The sequence below is a fragment of the Motacilla alba genome, chromosome 10 (genome assembly GCF_015832195.1).
Source record: "Motacilla alba alba isolate MOTALB_02 chromosome 10, Motacilla_alba_V1.0_pri, whole genome shotgun sequence".
Lineage (NCBI taxonomy): Eukaryota > Metazoa > Chordata > Aves > Passeriformes > Motacillidae > Motacilla > Motacilla alba.
In genome coordinates this window covers 12,942,576-12,948,575 of record NC_052025.1, presented here as the reverse complement: position 1 = coordinate 12,948,575, position 6,000 = coordinate 12,942,576, and the positions used below count along the sequence as shown (strand labels likewise).

At 50.3% G+C, this 6,000-nt stretch overlaps 1 long non-coding RNA gene across 1 annotated transcript in view; it reads left to right on the top strand.

Annotated features, from left to right (window-relative positions):
• The window catches only part of LOC119705133, a 36,254-nt gene that overhangs the window by 4,280 nt on the left and 25,974 nt on the right, over window positions 1–6,000 (top strand). The window lies entirely within an intron of this gene.

Sequence of the window (6,000 nt, the reverse complement as noted above, 5' to 3'; positions counted from 1 at the left end):
CAGCATGTGCCATTGGGGGATGAATGGAAAATATAGATTGCGGGTTTCACCCCACGGAAATGATGCCCTGGGAGATCGCGTGCTCCAGCTCAGGATTTCCCTCCTTTTCCTAAAACTTGTCCGCCATGCAGTGGGTTTGGCTTGGTGCATGAGATGGAGGGGGTTTATACCAAATACCTGGGGAAGCCAAATTCACCAGGGCTCGGGGTCAGGTGGAGAAGGGGCTGTTCAGGCCCTGCTGTTTGAAGGAGCTCCCCTGGAAGCCAGGCAGTGTGAGCGTGCACGCTTGGTTATGGATGAAATCCCATCAATGGGCATTTTTGTGGAACGGCCTGGCAATGCCGAGTTCCACTCTTGAGGCTGGGCTCAGCCATTTCTTTTGTCTCTCTTGGCTCCCGTGCCCTCCCTGCACCCTTGATGCAAACAGACAGAGCCTCCCCTTACCTGCTGCTCTGCCCTGGCTTTGTCTGTGCCGCCGGAGGAAGGGCAGAGCCGAGGAGCTTGGAGGGTCCATCCAACCTGTGGCCATGGATGGGTGCTGCTCGTCCACCAGGGAGGGATCACTGCCTGCTGGGAACACTCATGTGTCTGGCTGGAGGGAAGGTGCTGGTTTGGCATCAGCACTGGGGCTCCTGGCACGAGGTGGTGCACACACACCGTTCATGGTGTGGGTACTGCGTGTCACCCTGGCCCTGCTGCTGCCACACTGCAGCCCCTCAGTCGCCCTGAGTCTCTGGGTGTCACCAGGGTCCACCAGCATAAGATGGACATGAGGCTGCCCACGCTGGCTTCCCCAACACACGGTCCAGGGAGACACCCTGTCCAGGTCGGGGATTTTGGTGTTTCGTGCCCACAAGCCTGGTCACCTTGAAAAGGTGTTTGCCAGAATCCAAACTGGAAAAACATCATCTCAGGCTTCTCACCATCCCTCTGTCCCTCTGAGTGCACATTTTGTGACCAGAGCTTGCATACGAGGCCGGGCCATCACACTTCCCACAGGCGGGCTCCCGGCATCCACAAAGAGTCAGGACCAGGTTCTGGCTTTCGTGTTTTCTAATATTTATTCAGGGGCTCAGGTTTGGTTAGGAGCGTTTGCCTCGAAAGCTAAGGAGAGGGGGTACAAAAAAGAAAATGGGGGGAGCAAAAGAACACAATCTCCGGCAGTTAGCTGTCTCTTGGAAACTCAGCTTGCTGTTCCTATAGAGGCTTTCTCTTTTCCTTCACCCTGGTCTGGCCTTAAGTACCACTTTAAGCGGGCTTTGCTCATTCACATCCAGGCTCCTTAGAGCAATTGAGCCCGCGGGGGTTTGAAAAGAAGGGACAGTCCTTCAATGGCAGGACCTTGGGCCAGGCTAATTGGTTTTGGTTCAAGGGGATACTGGATTTGTGAAAAGCCCAAAGACATCTTTCCCACGCCAAATCCCCGCTCTTCAGAGGGGGAAGTGAGGGGTGCTAGGTGGAGAAGGGAGCTGAAAGAAAGATGGTTTAGTCGAGGAACCTCGTAAGGACCCGGATGCCCAGCAGCCTCGGCAGGGATGGGTGCAGCCGGGGGCAGCGCCCAGGGTGGCACAGCAGCAGGGGCACGGCGCTCTTCCTCCTCCTCGGGGTAGGTGGACAGCAGTGGCTGGCTCCTGGTGGCATGCTGGCAGCAGTGGCCTGGTTTCATTAAAACCAGGCTTTTTCAGTGCAGGCCAGATGCCCGTGGAGATGCCACAAATGCAGGAAGGATGGGACATGGGTCCAGAAACCAAATTGTGTCTGTGTGCTCACCTGTGCAGCCGTGGGGGGAATTTGTTGAGGTCTCTTGTATCTCATTTTGATTTAGGAATTTATTTATTTTTAAACATTGACTCTCTCTGGCACCATTCCAGCAGTCCCACGACCTTTACTCTCCCCAATCCATAAAAATCACTTAATTATTGGGCTGAAAATCAAGGCTTGGAAACAAAGCCAGCTTATGGGACCATCAGTTCTTGATATATTTCCTGAGAGGACATATTTCTGGGCACCTTCAGAGCAGAGCACGCAGCTTGTTGGATATGAGATATCAAGGCATTATTTATTGAGGAAGTCTTCACACTCCCTCATCTGTTATAATTAACTGATGACATTTTTTCTTAGGTTCAAAATATGGTGAAAAAGTATAATTAGCACGAAGCTGAGGCACTGCATTAAAATGTCTCCTATAGTTAATGTAGGGTAGTCGTGCTATTTATTATAGGAGGAGCTGGCTCTGACCTCTGTGTTGCCTAACACTTTTTATTGTAAAGATTCTTGAACTTTTTTTTCTTTTTGAGAACCTCTGACACTCCCATTGTTTGCTGTGGGCCCTTGAAATTCGTCTGGGGGAAGCTCTTCGAGTCGAGAAATGCCTGTTCTTTGTCCCTTAAATTCCTTTCAGGTTTAGCTGAATTATGAATTGTTCAGAATCACGATTTCCCTTCGCCTGCCTCTTGGGGGGGGGGGGGGGGAAATTAAAATTTATTGTTTCCCTGGAATAATAATAACAGATTAGGAGCAGGGTGAAACCGTAGACTCCCACCACTTCACTGCAGAGCTCTGGACCAGCCAGGGAAGGTGGGAGGGTGTTCACAGCCAGCTCCATCACCCCTTTCCACCTTTAGGTCATATCCTTCCAGCACAGACCCTTCTCCTGGGAGAAAACTCCTCCGTGTTCTGGTGCCAGGAGGAAAAAGTGAAGGGTATGTGGGTGCACTGGCCTGGGCACTGCCAGCTCCAGCAGTCCCCTTCTCCGCCGGCCCCGGGAGAGCAGCCTTCTGCCGCTGCCAGATAACATTAGTCCTGTATTTCATAGTGGCAGAAATCTGTGCCGAGGCTTGGGGCTTGAAATCTCTCTGCCCGCACAGGATGAAGCAGGGATGGGTGCGGGGTGGAGGAAGGGGAATTTGTTACACTTGCCTACAATTGTTTTTCTTTTTGCTTATATAAACAATCTATTATTTATTAGCTATAAATAATGCATTTTTCTGTATGTTTAGAATGCACGTGATTTCTGTATATTAAAAATGTACATGGTTGAAGGCACCAAAGCAGGCGCTGGCAAGTCGGGGGGTACCTGATTTCATTCTGACCATGAGACGTTAATTCAGCCTCTCCCTGCCCATGCCCTTACGAGGCTGACGACACGGTCACAGCCTATTTTTAGCTCACTCCCTCTTTTCCTGTCCAGAGTGGCTGCACAGCGAGGTGGAATTAAGGTTGCATGGACAGCCATAAATTGGACACTTCCTAACTTTGAAGTGCTTGACCACGCAATCTAGGTGAGGGCTCTTCAGGGCACTATTTCTGCATGTGGCATTAACTGCATTGGCTGGGGACGTCAAACACGGGGGTAGAGAAGCTGTAGAGCAGAAAAGACCTATCAGACTATTGAAAGTGTTCGTTTGAATAGGTAGGGGAATCAACAGAGCCTACACTTGATGTGAGCTAAATGGCCAAGAAGATGTCTCCAAGCTGAAAGGGGGGAAGCCTTTGTTCCTTCAGTCCCTGCCTTGATGTTTTCTTTGCCTTTGGTTTTCCCTCGTTCCCTCCTAAGGAGGTTTGGGCTCCTGCTCTGGAGGAACCTTTGGCTTGCGTAGTGAATTTTTGTGCTGGTGGAAGCGAGGGTGTCCCTAGGAATGTGCACACACATGCAGGCTCCCGTCAGCGCACCAGCAGACGTGTGCTACCAGCTCGCAGGTTACTCGCTGATTGGCGTCCTTGCCTTGTCTTGCCTTGCCTTGCACACTCCCTCTTTCCCATGTCACTGTCAGGAGCCATTCCACATGTTGGAGGGAAAGGAGAGGCCTTTGTGTTTTACATAGGAAGGATAATCTCTTTTTTAGCTGCTGGAAGAATTACTCCAAAGGTGATTATATGCAAAGCACATTCATCTTTGCCTGAAATAGCACTTTTTTGTTTTCTTTTTTTCCTTTGTTTACTGGTGGGTATCTCCATTCTGGCTCTCAGTAAGATGCTTGGCTGTCTGTTTTTGAGTGGAGTGGACACCTTGAGCAAATCAGTCTGGAAAGTAAGCAGCCCTTTGTTTTACTTTCCCAGGTATAATGCAGTGACAGCCCCTTGCACATACCTTGTGCCAATACCAGAGCACTCTCCCCCAGCTGGCAGTGTATTTGCCCTGGGTTATAATTATTTGACTGAGCAGTTTTGTGTTTCCAGAATTCCTGGAACCTGATACCTGCCTGGGGCTGTTTCTGGATCGGCCCAGGTATCCCAGTGTCCTGCGTTTGGGTTTCCATTGTTTGGGTTTGCCTTGTGTTTCATGATCATCTCTTTCATAACTTTCCCCCTCTCTCCTGCCTCTCAGTTCAGCAAAGGGCCTGTCTATCTGAATGCAGGCAATAAACATCTGTTCTCACCCTCACTTCTGTTAATGAGATAGAGACAGGTAAGCATCACACATACCAACTTCCCTGCTCTCAGCAACATCAAGGAAACGGTGACAAGCTATTAATGGAAAGTGATGGTCTGGGTGCTAATTAGTGCTTCCTTTTCAACTTTTACCTACATGTCTGCCGAGATGCCCATCCCAGCCTCTCCTCTCTCCCTGCATCCCTTTGTTTCCAGCATGTTGTGTTCACTGTGCACATTCCATGTCAAAGAGTCTTCTCTGTTTTTTCCCTGCCGATCACTTTCTGCATCCCTTCATTCCCCTTTTTTTTTCCTTTTCCCAGGCACCTTCATTCTTCTGTGGTTGTTCTAGCCAAAGAACAAATATGATATTATAGTAGGATCTGAAAGCTTGGGGATGGGATATATGAAGTTGGTCAGGAATTGCTCATCTTCATCACTGGGTAGTAATATTTGCTTGTGGCACTAGTGCACAGGGTCAAATTACCCTGGGGATGTGAGGTCAGAGATCTATCCCCTCTTCCCACAGGTAATGCTGTAGGGAGCCTCCCAGCAGCTCACAGGTCTTGATCATGGAGCAATTAGTATTTAAAGTAGATCTTCTGGTAATGCCCAGAGACCAAGAAGGACAGGCCTCCATGGTGTGAGCCTGCAGGAGATGACAGTTCCTGCCCCAGAGAGTTTGTGATCTAAACCCTAAGAGGTTTTGCTGTCCACCAGCCCCTGGTTTTTTAATGGCTGGTTTTTGAGATCCACCCCAATTTATGCTGCTGCAGCAACATGATTCCTGGTCTCAGCTTGGTGCCCAGTCTCTTCCTTTTCTCTTTCTTCTGGTCCCTGGGCTCTGCCCCTTCCCCAAGGACACTAATCATCCCCTCCTCACCTTTTCTGCACGGGCTGTGGGTTTCTTGCTGCCAGGCTTGTGTCCCGAGGAGCTGCCTAATCTGCCCCTGTCATTCCCAGTCACAGGCTCTGCACACACCATAGCTTTATGGGGAATGCTTGCAGGGCAGTAGGAAGAGGCAGCCATGGTTTGCACATCAGCTAATTAATTTTCATGACTGAACGATGCTGCCTGGTCTCTTGTTTATACTCCTCGCCTCTCCCCTTCTCCCCCTCCTCGCTGACACACACACAAGACGACACATCTCGTAGGAACGTCAGCATCCTTCCACAGCCTTGAGACGCGAGCGGTTATTCTGTTGGCTTGTCAAACGTGGGTTTCCCTGCTTCATGGTACACAGGGGCCCCCTGTTTCACATTTGCTGATTCTTATTAGACCCAGCGCGGCAGGGCCCTGTCTCTCCCTGCAAAGCAACGCGCCGCATCCCATCCATAAATCCAACCCTGGAACAAAGCCTCTTCTACCCTGCCCCATATTTCTACCCAGCCTGCCCGCTTTCCCCTCTCTCTCTCTCTCCCCCTCTCCCGTGCTGAAGGTTTCCTAGTGCCAGGGAGATATGATAATTCTTGTGAAGAGAGCATGAAATGCCTCTGCTCTTTGTGTCTGTTTAATTCAATGAGAATCCCAGCCCCAGATGTCATGAATGGTGGGCTTTGTGCTGGCCCTTCCTAAGCCCTAACCGCCAGCCCAGCTCTCTGTCTTTCTTGTTTCCCACCACTGGATAC